Raw genomic sequence first — 14,418 nt, 5'->3', positions numbered from 1 at the left:
GACGAGATATTTAGAAAGACTGCCAGCCTTACGGGAGAATGTGTCGCTCGAAAAATACGGTGCTTCCTACCGCCCTCTAGAATAGATTTTGGCTGGAGTAAGAAACAGAAGGCCAACGACGGTATCTCGTCGGTGCAGAGGACCACTAAGGAAATTTTTGTCGGTGAGAAGGTGAATCATCACGGAACCATATCGATTATCAAATGTTACATTCTCCGACGAATATATTCGAATCAAACAGATATTTTTTTTTAGTGTTGCTTTTTAAGATTTATAGTATTGAAAGTAAAACTAATATCAAGGACCAAAAATTCGTAGAAATATTTTACGTACGAAATTATTAAAACATAATTTTAGGAAAATCAATTTCTACTTCAAATTTTATATGGAATACCTTAATTTGTAATTTAAAAATATTTCATGAACAAGCATTATTTCCTTACACTTTATTTTATAGATAATTGTTCCAAGAATCGATCTGTGGGAACAGAAATATGTTGAAAACCGGAGTAGCGTTTATTTAACGTACTATTCCGAATAATATAGAGTTTGAGAGAGAATCACGTGGATGAATTAATATAATATAAAATAATATAATTGTAGGAGCAAAGATGGACAAATTATTATTGAAATAGACATTTGAAACAGCGAATAAAAGATAAAAAAATGATTTGTTACGCGTCAAATAAAAATAATTATGTTATCTCTATTCCACACGTAATGAATTTATTCGACGAATAAAGATAATTTTTCATTGGGTTGAGCGATTCATATTTAGCGTTGAATAAAGTGTTTATTTTCATCTGTGTCTTTATTCGGCGGTTTATTCGACTTCGAATAATTTTCGGAGCCGCGATCGAGTGCTGTAACGAGGACAGAGCAGTCAAAGACTGGCGCGCGCGTTACAATGACCAAAGCAGGGATCGAATAAAGCTGTAAACACTTATGAATCGTAGTTCTGTTTAGATCTTTGAAATTTTGAATCATTTCATTTTTGGTTTAATTTAGCTTTACACATGAATTTATTGACTTTGTTGTAAAAATTTATTTCACAAGTTATTTTTTCGATTAAAAAAAGTTCTAATGATATGTTGCTACTGTAAAAATAGGATCGATGTCCTTTTTCAATTTCTATAAAAAAACCTGCATTTGTGGATTTTTCACGTGTCTTTCATTTTTTGTAAATATGATTTTCAACCGAAAAATCGACAGAAATTCTCAAATATGAATGTCAATAACCGCAATTCGTCAGATTTTTTCAATATTTCTGCATGCAATTAATTGCAAAAAGTTGACCAATAATCGAATGGTGCAACGGCCATTCAAATATGTTGAAGGGCATTTTTGACTACCTCGTCCGGCTAGGCTCTTTAACGATTCCAAATTGTAATATTCCCATATTTAAAACTATTAATGAGTTTGAATAACAAACTAATTTAAATAGAAAATGAAATTTTGACAAAAAGTATAAGATTATTGTAAGCTCGCTATTAATGTGCAAAACTCGGATCCGGTCAGAGAGATTCAGTTTTCAGGAAACGCTTTCTGTGATCCCCTGTTGAATGGAGAAAAGGATGGCGAAGCTCGACAGCCGCGGTCGCCGAAGAGTGTAACATAGTATGTACGTACGTATGTACAGGGTGTCAAAAAATTATATGTCACGGCCACCATAGCGTGATTCTACACCTACGATTTGGTGGAAATTGACATAAGAAACTCCCCGCAAAATTGACCTTGACCTTGAAAATCAAGGTCAAAAAAGCCAAAAATTTTTGTTTTAATCGTGTTCTACTGGTCATAAGGATCAACTTTGTGAAAGAAACCATGGGTCGCATCTCAACCGTTCTCTTAAAAAATGATGTTGCATTTCTTATAATTTTTGCAGCTGTAATGAGCACATCCAAGACCGACTACCCGCCAAGTGCAGCAACACCGAGTCACAGTTTCCACTTGTTCCAAAATGCTCATTCGTACGTGGCAGCTCCAACCGTACGAATCACCTGAGAAGACGTGAGGTAACCTAGCTTCGGTCACCCATGTGTCTCCGGTCGCATCGAAGACCACGTCTGACAAAGCGAGTGCACTCGCAGGTGTGTTAAGAGGGGGTTATGGTGCCCGGAGTCCTCGTGCACGGCGAAACCTTAGGGAAGGAGAACGCCGCGAAAGCGTTATTAATAGAGTCTACTTCAGGAAAAAGACTGGAAAATGTATGAGAAGGGGGTCGGTGTCCGCGACGAAACGACCTTCGAACGCTCGAGGAAAAAGCACATGCGAGGAGGCGGATCCTATTATCGCGAGCCATCGAAGGACACACCGGAGAGTCGATTCGTCCTCTCGTCAGGACACCGTCGAGACTCCGTCAGGATTCCGTCGGTACGCGACCCGTCACGCAGCAACACACCGTCGAGCCGACGGAACACGACTCGTCACGGGAGGGTGTCGCGAGAATCAGGTGTATATGACACTTGTTGAAGACACGAAGCCTCTCACAAAGCGGATTAATTATATTATTAGTGGCCGCACGAGGATAGTCGACGCCTTACGAGCCTCTCCATCTATCGATACCTGAAACGGCGCTCCGGTTCAAACTGGTCCACCAACCACTCCTCCGCCATTTTCGCGGCCTCGATTGCCTGCAATTTTTAGCAATTTTCGAACGCATTGTACGAAACAATTTAATTACACTGTCCAACAAAATTAAACTTTTTTCGAGTTTTGCAATACCTGTTGGGTGATTCTTATACACTTTGTCATCCTAAAACCGAATCTGAAAGTAGAATTGCTCCATCACGCAACGTTTTCGAAAAATTTTGGTTTTTGTAAAAATGCCCGATTTTGATACGAAACGACGTGTTACGCAAAAACTAAACACGCGAGAAAGTTCAAATTTGAGTCAAGAGATAGAGGGGACTCTCCTCTACATATTCATATAGTCAATTATATTTTTACGTACTTCCTAATAGTTGTAAATGGTTGTTAAAGTTTGAAAATGTGCCGACGCGGGTACTTTGTACGCTCTATTTTTGTATTTATGTGAAAAATCCTTTATCTAGCAGGAATTTACTATACAGGAATGCATTCTACAGACATTTCTGGTAAAGAAACCATTCACGAAAAGTATTTGGTTCCCTTAATGTACGAGAAGGATCAGAAAATGTTAATTGACAGCGTGTGCGCGACGCGTTCGCGCCAGACGGCCATTGCAGCCTTTTCGCGACTCGCCAGGGCCGTCGCTATCCGTAGTCGACGTTGGTACCACTCAAGCATGTCTTTGCTTACTATGCTTAATTAAATACATTTTTTTTGTCTTTTTGGGTGCCAATCATTACAAAAGATTATAAAAATACGAGTTATATTCACATTTCATTGTGGAAATGCTTAATAAAGAAAATTGAATACAAAAACTTACCTATTTCCGATGTAAACAAATTAAAAATGTTTCCGCCTTGCTTGACGTTTGTTCCTGGTATCCCGATTTTCAATAATAAGTGTCCAGCAGTAATCAGCAAGCATCCGCACATAAGTCTTTTCCTTTGTAACGTTTTTCCACTGTTGAAATATCTTGATGAAAGATTAATGCTGGAATTGTATTCCTTGTTTTGATTTTAAAATAATTTCGTCATGAATATAACAAAAACAGCTCGGCTGATTTATACACTTCCGCGAGATTTTATTGATTTAATATAGAGCGATCTATGTCTTAATTATGTACTTCGATCAATAAAATCGATAAAAATAGTCCCATTTACATAGTGTTTGTACTTATTTTAATGTGAATATAACTCGTATTTTTATAATCTTTTGTAATGATTGGCACCCAAAAAGACAAAAAAAATGTATTTAATTAAGCATAGTAAGCAAAGACATACTTGAGTGGTACCAACGTCGACTACGCATAGCGACGGCCCTGGCGAGTCGCGAAAAGGCTGCAATGGCCGTCTGGCGCGAACGCGTCGCGTACACGCTGTCAATTAACATTTTCTGATCCTTCTCGTACATTAAGGGAACCAAATACTTTTCGTGAATGGTTTCTTTACCAGAAATGTCTGTAGAATGCATTCCTGTATAGTAAATTCCTGCTAGATAAAGGATTTTTCACATAAATACAAAAATAGAGCGTACAAAGTACCCGCGTCGGCACATTTTCAAACTTTAACAACCATTTACAACTATTAGGAAGTACATAAAAATATAATTGACTATATGAATATGTAGAGGAGAGTCCCCTCTATCTCTTGACTCAAATTTGAACTTTCTCGCGTATTTAGTTTTTGCGTAACACGTCGTTTCGTATCAAAATCGGGCATTTTTACAAAAACCAAAATTTTTCGAAAACGTTGCGTGATGGAGCAATTCTACTTTCAGATTCGGTTTTAGGATAACAAAATGTATAAGAATCACCCAACAGGTATTGCAAAATTTTTTTGGTGTTGGACAGTGTTATCAAAGGTCCTATTTTCCTGAACGACGCGCAAGAACTAACTTGCTAATCTTTCTTGACATCTTTCCAAATCGCTCATCCTCCTCCGACTGTCACCTCGGCCCTGTCCGATGAAGTCTCGCCGTCGGAAGTTGTCCTCGCGAACCATGCTTCGATAGGCCACGATCGGTCACATGAAACAATAAAAGCATTTCAAAATCCGCCGGGAGCCCGACGGACGGTCATAATTAGGCGAATGGATTCTTACCAGCTGTACAATTCCTCCCAGACCAGAAAAACGAAAAGGTTATCCGCAAGCGTAACCAAAATTACGTCAGCGACTGCTTGAAATCAACTTCGAAACCGACTGATTCCTCGCCGAACAGTAAATAAATTCGATATCGTGTCGAACAGAAGTCCTTTCCGACAACTGTGCCTACAGGTCGCGACGGTCCCCAAAAAGCTCGCCGGGTTCAACGTACAATGGTACCGCAAGATTCGAGAACGTGGCCCGGATTCCCGCTAATCATCGATCAAAATTGAAATGGGGTGGTGCCATCACCGGAGAACGTTAGAAATGTAGATTCGGGTGTCTACGACACCACGCCACGCCCTTCATTCATATTTTGAGCGAGAATTTGGCTTGCGTCAACCGGTCCGCGTACCTACTCTCTCCGGATTATTCATTGTTCGCTTGAAACAATGAAGAAAACGGTCCAAATATTACAATCGTTTGCGAAACACGTGGATCTACTCAATCGGGCGTCCCATCCTCGCTCGTGTCCGCCATATCTGTTTCGCGCGCCTCTCCCATGAAAGTGGCCATGGAATATCCAGTTCCAAGCAATTTATGATCCCAAAAATTTACAGCGCGTAATTGCTAGTCATACGACAACCAGTTCGAATTAACAACCACAAATAGATTGTGGATTTACATATATGCAAAATAAAAACTGAATTGATCATAACGAATCGAAGTTAAATAAATATGTAGTTTTGTTTCTTCAACAGTTCTCGCAAATCAGAGTTTATCGAGTTTCTTTCACATTCTACAGCTATAGTTCTGGATCGATATTTGTCTTTGTCCTTAACTCGTTGACTGCCAAGTCATATGTCGGCGACACATTATTTCTTCTAATATTAAAAAATTAATTCGTTCTTATAATATTGTTGCTTGAACCGAATTTCATTAGGACTTGTGGGTTCCAAAAGGGTTCAAGAAGTAATCACTGTGACAAGCTTTAACATTACAGTTTTAATTAAAGCGACCAAGTTATTTTGATTTTGTGGGATTTTTTGGGGGTGATTGTTCGGCGTTCGCCGTGTTAATAACCAAGCTTAATAAGTTTAACAAAAAGTATGATCATTTCTCTTACTTTTTGTTTTATGGAATTAATCGGCGAATAAAAATGAGAATGTCTCGGAGACGGTACGAGTACCTACAAATGCAACTTTTAAAAGATTGCACCGTAAAGTCTACTTCTGTTTCGCAGACCGGACAGTGTAAATGAGAAAGTGTCACAAAGAAATGGATCGTCTGGACGGACCAGGAAAGTGCCGAACAGACTAACTTATTATTCTGTTTGTGTTAAACTTGCATTACCCCCCAACGAGAGAAAAAGGAATCCGTAGCAGGTATCCTGCTGATCGAGGTGGTCGGTCGGGAGGAAACGGCGTGGAGGAGTTAAACGTGCGTTAAGTGAACGAAAAAAAAAAACCATTTACGGATGATACTCAGCACGGTGGTGGGGGATTGCTCTCCAAGATCGACATATAAGCCGCGGGTATGGCTGGAACTTCAAGTTAGTGCAGATAGCTTTCTGATCCTACTGCAAAGCTGTTATCACGTACCATGCTGGTAAGTCTTTTTATTGACTCTTTTTATCGACGCTTCGAACGAAGACAAAAGCCTCGGATTTTTATAAATAATTCCCGGGAGGAACCGTTACCTCGACAAAGTCTATTTCCGCGTTGCTTGCAATTCAAGAACGTGTTCGTGTGCAGGCCGCGATCAATCTGTATCGGACTACCGCATTGTTTCCAGCGTTATCTTCACCCGGAGCGCTCATAAAGGAGACACCCAACATTCCTCTTCACCGATCCTTGATTACCCTGATCGATCCTCAGCGCACCGAGTTTTCGCGGTTGTCGGATAACTTTACGCTTGCTTATTGGGGTACGCTCATATGCGTCACATCGTGGAGTAAGACACCTATTTTCTTAGACCTAGATCGAGCTCGATCGGCTTCGAAACTTGGATCCCGTTTCCAACGATCTACAATCGAAGTTCAAGCAGAAACGATCTTCTTCAAGAGAACAATAGTTCTGTGCGATAACTCGCAACGAAGTTCCTCGCATTACAATTGCTTTTGTAACGAACCAGCCGACCAATGAAAGTTTCCCTGCCCGGATGATACGAGTCAAAATTCTGACCTCCTTCTGATCTTCCGAGCAGATACCATTCGAATTTCGTGCGCGTTCGTTTTTTGGCCCTCGGAAGCCGCCTTTGAGATTTCTTCTTGTATCTATGACTGATTTATTTTGAACCGAATCGTGGAATCGTCGAATCTAGATTGCAGAACCACTCCACCGAGTACAGGTTTTATGGGACACCGCTTATACTCTGCTTATACAGGAACAGAGGCGATCACGTTTTTTATTTTCAAAGGTCCACGCCAAGTTGCTCGGCATTGCTGCAATCCTGGTCGCGTCGATAGAGTCGAAAACGATTAGGTGTGACGACAACATGGGCAATCATAACTCCGATGCCTTACCATTCAAGCAGCCGATACTTTACAACCATTACAACCCCTACTACTATTATGTAAGAAAACCGTTCACGTGAATCCAATTGAATCCTTCCGTTTAGACCCAAAATTTTCGACGATTTTGAATCACATTGCAATCCTTGGACTTCATAGTTTTATATTTTTATGTCCCGAGTCTAGATTAACCCCCGAACGGCGGACCTTTTTTTATAACAATACCATTGGCAATGCTGAGAGTCGTAATTATTTTTTTAATTATATTTTTAAGTTTACTGTAGACACATTAGTCTCTCTGTTGTTCCTAATGCAGCAGATATTTCTTTAGTGTAATAGCAAAATCATTGAGCGCATAAATCACTATTTTGATGCTCCGGGTCAAAAAAGACCCAGCCGCCGTTGGTGGAGGGTTAATTTATAATTATCTAAGGAAGAGTAGAAAGCTGCAACAATTTCGCAATTTGTTGGCAAGAGGTATCGACATAAGAGTTAACGGCAATACGGACAGTACCTCGATGATGCATCAATGCCTCTTTTAAATCCAGGTACCCGGGGACTTGCCCACCCTTTCACAAGTTCCGGGCGGTCACAGAAACCCAATAATACCTGCAACACCAATCCACGGTATTTTCTCCGGACATCCGGTCTTCAATTTCGTGCCACCGGTAAGCATTCTCCCGAATTTGAAAACTCTGAGAGGTTGGGTTCAATCGCAAATGTTGTGAAAAGTTTGTGCGAAGTTTCATTGCCGCGGAAGCGAGCGATCACAGTAATCCGGAGGTGTGCGAGAACTCGAAAATATCGGGTCGGAACTCCCAAAAATTCTCGGGAATAATCCTGAAAATTGTCAAAGATCCCGATACATTCGAGAACCCGAATACGCACGGAAATATTTTTGGGAATCCCGAAATTTTCGTAAATCTGTTACGATCCCGAATAAAATACCGACCCAACATTTCGGAGTTCTCGCAAACGTTCAGTTAAAAGACTTTTGAAGAACCAGCAGTGTTCAACCTCGATGATCGATTTTGTTGCAGCCGTATCGAATGACGCACACTGTTGGACCACATAGGGAACCGGAACCAACCCCTCCGACGACTACCACCGCATCACCAACGAAAGAGGATTGCGACAAAGACAAGCCGGACGACAAACACAAGCCGGACGACAAACACAAGCCGGACGACAAACACAAACCGGACGACAAACACAAACCGGACGACAAACACAAGTCGAACGACAAAGACAAGCTGAACGACAAAGACCAGTCGGACGACAAAGACAAGTCGAACGACAAAGACGAGTCGAACGACAAAGACGAGTCGGACGTCAAAGACGAGTCGGACGACAAAGACGAGTCGGACGACAAAGACAAATGGAACGACAAATTCGTGCCGTACGATATTTTTTTTGATTAATTTACTTTTTATTCTTAAAATAACCAGAATTTCAACGAAAAGAAACGAACCAACCTTTGATGCTAAGCAAAGTTCATTTTAAAGAAGCAAACATAAAACAAAATAACTAGAAGCTACAGAATTCTTTAAGTAATATTACAAGTAAACGAAGTACAATTACACGTCGTCACCTTTTTAAATAAAACAAAGGTAAATTTGCCAAAATGGTACCTTGACTTCTTAAAGCTGAGAAAACACGACAGATGATGGTGAAACACGCGATTTTCTGCATCGTCTGACCACACTGGCTGTTTCCACCGTTTTAACCATTTTTCCCAGTCTTTCTCCGAGACTTGCCAACCTTTTTTTTACTTAATTTCACCCGAATTGAAAGTTTGATCGTAAAGAATCGTGAAATTTCATGGCTCCCAGATCAAACACAGTATACGTAAATGACTATTATAAATTTATTGACACTAACGCAGAGGGTGTCCTTTAAGGGACACAAAAGTTAGATCGCTGAGAAATAGAACGTGTTATGGGATCAGGCATGTCGGTGTAATAATACTCAACATTTTTGTTTTTAATTATTTTCTTATAAGACTTTCACCAACCTGTTTGTGACACTTTTCTGATTAAAATGAGACCAAACGTGACATTATTATTATTATTATTATTTAAATTATTATTATCAATAATTACCTCGCAGCCGTAAAGGGCCTCAAAAAATTTAGGACGTATCTTGTAGGCATCGAATTTAAGATTGTCACAGATTGCAAATCCTTCGCGCTGACGATGAGGAGGCGGGACCTATTCTTGCGCATGGCAAGATGGGCCCTGCTACTGGAGGAGTTCAACTACACGCTGGAACACTGGCTGGGCAGGGCAAGGTCGCATGTAGACGCGTTAAGGGGGCCGGCAGGCATTTGGCCTTGAATGTCACGCTATGTTATCCTGTGCCTTTTTTCTAGACATTTTATGTCTTAAATAAGTAAGTAATCAATTACAAATGCATACCACCGTGTTTGTACATGTCTTTGCTATGTCTGTATAGAGTCCCTTTTTCGATACGAACTCTAAATCTCTTGAAATTAAGAGAATCTTTCAGCGGCAGCCATCTTGTGACGTCATACTTGCTTCAGAATTCGAATTTTCTACCGAATATTACAAATTACTCCACGATGAGGTAGAAATTCGCAATTTGGGCTCTATACAGACATAAATTGGACTTTTAGGAAACACAATTGACCACTTCTAAACTGCTCATTGCAATATTGAAGCGATAGTTTGAAAAGGTTTTGACCCATGCATACGTATATGGATTTCAAACCCTGCCGGCCCCCTTAAGTAGAAATCCGCTGCCAGATTAGGCGAGCGCAGCAGAAAGACGACGGAAAGGCGCCAGGTCTACGAACGGACCGAGGAAGGGAAGATGGACGGCTACGTGGTACGGGGCGAGTTGCTTTGTAAAGTCGTCGACGGAGACGTTCGGCTGGTCGTGCCGAAAGGGTTGCGAGCACAGGTGATACGAAAAGCGCACGGGAATGGACATTTCGCGGCGGTAGGAACGGAAAAATTAGTAAAAAGGGATTATTGGTTTCCGGGTATCAAATCGAAGACGGAAAAGGTTACTGCGAACTGTATCGAATGCATACTAGCGGAACACGTATGCGTGCAAAGGAGGACCCACAGGTACGGGAGATGCTGGAAGAAGAGTGGGCCGCCAGCTTCGAAGAGAACCGGAGCGAAACGAGAGCAAGAGCGAAAGAAGCAATTGCGAAAATCCAGGCGGAAAATAAAAGGGGTTTTGACAAAGGGCGTAAGGAACCAACGAAATACCGGGAGGACAGCCTGGTGGCCATCGAAAGGATGCAACAGGTCCCGGGGATAAAATTAGCAGCGAAATTTCTGGGGCCATACCGCATCGTGAGGGAGAAGGTCGGGAGCCATGAGGGGCCGCACAAGACATCCACCGCGCAAAATCAGATGAAGCCGTGGACCCGCGATGATCAAGGTAGCAGCAGCGAAAACAGCAACGCGAGCGAACACGAGGCAAGCGACGAATGAATGTGAAAGTAGGCGAGTGTGTACAGCACGTCAATACGGTACTTGAGAAAGCGGCAAAACAGCACGCAAGAATTGCAATGTTTAGAAAATAAAAAAAAATAAAAGAAATTAGATTAAATTAAAAATATTTGTATAAAATACAAAAAAATAAAAAGGCAAACAAAATTTGTATCTACGCAACGCGTACTTGGGCGACAAAACATCGTAGCTAATGTAAAATAATGGAAACCTGCCCAGGAAGCAATATGTCGATATCACACTTGTCATTTTCGTGACAATTTTCATTCATTATAACGCCTATCGTACGACACTGTCGTACGCCGGGCGTATATTGCCGTATACATACAGGGTGGGGCAGTAACTATGTCCAGTTTGAATATTGCCGTTATTTGTAATAATATGAAAAAATGTTATATAGAAAACTTACACGGTATAGAGGGGGACATATTGTGACACAAACATTTTCTGCGTGGGTGGAGGCATAGAGGAGATTTCAAGGTCAACTCTATTTTTTTAAATGGAATGCTATGTTTTTTTTTATCACGATGTGATAGCCAGTATTGAGACGAATTCAGCGGGTTATCATTGAAGGTCATGCAAGGTCAAATATGATAGTAAAATAAACTTTATTACATTACGGGAGATGCTCGAATTGATGACTGTTTGCGTCAATGCAAAGTTGCAATCTTCGTATCCCTGCATCACGTGCATGTCTTATCGTTTCTGAACTTATCGGACCGCATTTTATCGATGGAAATCTTACTGGCGAACGATGTGAACACTTTATACGAAGTAGATTGAGGACTTTATTAGAAAATGTACCACTAAACGTTCGCCAAATGATGTGGTAACAGCACGACGGATGTCCAGCACATTATGCTCGGAGAGTAAGAGATGTACTGAACGAACTTTATCCAAATAAATGGATAGGACGTGGAGGATTAGTTTCTTGGCCAGTTCGCTCTCCGGATTTGACACCATTAGATTTTTCTCTCTGGGGAGCATTGAAAAATGCTGTTTATCAAGAAGTACCCACTACACCAGAAATATGAAACAACGGATAATTGCAGCATGGGCTAGAATAAGTTCAGGAACGATAAGACATGCGCGTGATGCAGGGACACGAAGATTGCAACTTTGCAGTGACGCAAACAGTCACCGATTCGAGCATCTCCCGTAATGTAGTAAAGTTTATTTTACTACCATATTTGACCTTGCCTTTTCACTTGCTGTATAAGTACAGCCAAGCACTACGAGAAAGCTTTTTACCAACAACACCGCGCAATCGAAAGCTGTATACCAATAACATCGCGCAATCGTCAACGTCGTATCCTTCACATCGGGCAGTCGCTGTAACGTCTTGTAACACCGTTTGTAACGTCGTGCAATCGTATCAGTCTTGTAGAACGCAAAGAATCGCATCAACAAGGCCGACTTGTTAAGTTTCATTACCACGCAATAAACTTGTGAAACGAACGACTCCTATATTCATTTCAATTAGTTCAGCTTTTCGTTAATTCGAAAACGAAGACGAGCAGCGCGAAACGAACGTCGCGTCATCGCTCAACATACAGTGACTCCCAAAAATATTCGGACACTAGCTATAACTAACTTTATGATTTAATAATTCGTTTGTTGATAAAGCAATCGCCCTGGAAATTGTTTTTAGCAATAAAACATTTATTAAGGATGATAAACATGTATAATTTATTTGAAAAATATACATACGTTTCATAATAAAAATTATTAAACGAAATAATGGACCATTTGTGGCTCACAAAAATATTCGGACACGTATTATATTTCTCTGGCAATCGCCTTCTGGGGACGCGATATTCGAAGATCGGGAAAACGTTTGTTTATAAACAGAATCTCGTGGACCATTAGATGTCCATGCCACCTCACTACTGTCAGTAGTAAACGTGAATTCGTTCAAAATGGGTCGCAAAGGAAAGAATACGAGTTTCGATGTGCGACAGCTTGTAATTTTTCATCGAGAAAAAGGAAACGCCTATCGCGAAATTAGTGCAATGCTTCGTATAAGTAAGAGTACTGCTGCAGATATCTGATGACGATTTTATATTGAGAATCGCATTGATTCTATTCCGCAAACTGGAATACCAAGTCTCTTATGTACGAGGGAGAAAAGCAAAATTATTCGGAAAGTGAAAAAAAAATCCGCGCTTAAGTGCTCCAAAACTAGTTAGTGAACTATTAGGAGAAAGCTCCAAAAATGTTTCAGCCGAAACAGTTCGGAGAGTGCTGAGGCAAGCTGGTTACAATGGGAGAGTAGCTAGAAAGAAACCATTTATCAACGAAAAGAATAGGAATAAACGAAAAACCTTTGCAAGAGAGCTAATTTCTAAGGATGAGCCATGGTGGAAGGATGTCATATTTGCTGATGAAAGCAAATTCAATCTGTACAATTCCGACGGAAGAACTATGGCGTGGCGGAAAGCGAATAAAGAGTTTAATTTTGAAAATACAAGAGGTACAGTGAAACACGGCGGAGGCAGCGTAATGGTCTGGGGTTGCATTTCGTCATATGGAGTCGGTAACCTAGTGTTTATTGACGGTATCATGGACAAAAATCATTATTTAAATATACTCAAAAATAATTTAATTCAAAGTGCTGAAAAGATGGGGCTTAATAATACTTCTAAGTTTTACCAAGACAACGACCCCAAGCACAAGTCACGTATTGTGCAAGAATTTTTATTATACCGCTGCCCCAAAATTCTTCATTCGCCGCCCCAATCACTGGACCTTAATCCTATCGAGAATTTATGGGATGAATTGGATAGAAAAATTCGAAAAACCCCAATTACATCGATAGCTGAATTAAAACAAAGACTTGCAACTGAGTGGTCGAATATAACTGTTGAATATTTAAAAAAAATTACAAACAATATGCCAAACAGGTTAAGACATGTTCTTAAACAAAATGGTTATGCCACGAAGTATTAAACAAATGTTGTAATGCTAAATTACATTATCTAAATTGAAAAATTAATATTGTCCGAATATTTTTGTGAGCCAAAAATTGGACATTATTTCTTTTACTAATTTTTATTATGGAATTTATGTATATTTTTCAAATAAATTATTTATGTTTATCAACATTAATAGATCTTTTATTGCTAGAAACAATTCCCGGGATGATTGCTTTATTAACAAAGGAATTATTAAGTCGTAAAGTTAGTTATAGCTAGTGTCCGAATATTTTTGGGAGTCACTGTACATAAAAACCAGAACAAATAAACTGAATCCAATGGTTCGCTGTTCACGTTGCGCGCCCGACGGCCTCCCGCCTCGTCCCCCAGAACCCGCGAGTGCCCGGGTTGCCCGAGTAGCTCGAGCTCCGCGGGGGACAAGGGGCGAGCGAGAGAGAGCAGTTCGCGTACGCTTACAGACAGCAATTGAGCATCGATTTTGATCCCTTTGTTTCGTCGATACCTTTACCAGCGTCCTTTAACCGATCGGAGATTTTTCCAATCCTGATCAAATCCGAAAGGTTTCAAACAAAAAGTTTAATTAAAATCAACGACCCCCCTACTGACCGACCTCTCATTAAAAGATTATCTTCCGTGATTTCTAAATTTTTCCGCAATGTCTTGAATTTATCAGGCCGTATTGTTACATAATTTATTTTTATATATTGTATTATACTTTGGTTGAACTGAAGTGGTCACTTAAAATTATCAAAGGGGTTATTTCGTTACCCGCGGATCATAAGACAATTAATCAATTGACAACAGTACTTATAGCA

The sequence above is a fragment of the Halictus rubicundus genome, chromosome 9, assembly GCF_050948215.1.
Source record: "Halictus rubicundus isolate RS-2024b chromosome 9, iyHalRubi1_principal, whole genome shotgun sequence".
NCBI classification, from domain to species: Eukaryota; Metazoa; Arthropoda; class Insecta; order Hymenoptera; family Halictidae; genus Halictus; species Halictus rubicundus.
This window is presented reverse-complemented; position numbering follows the sequence as displayed.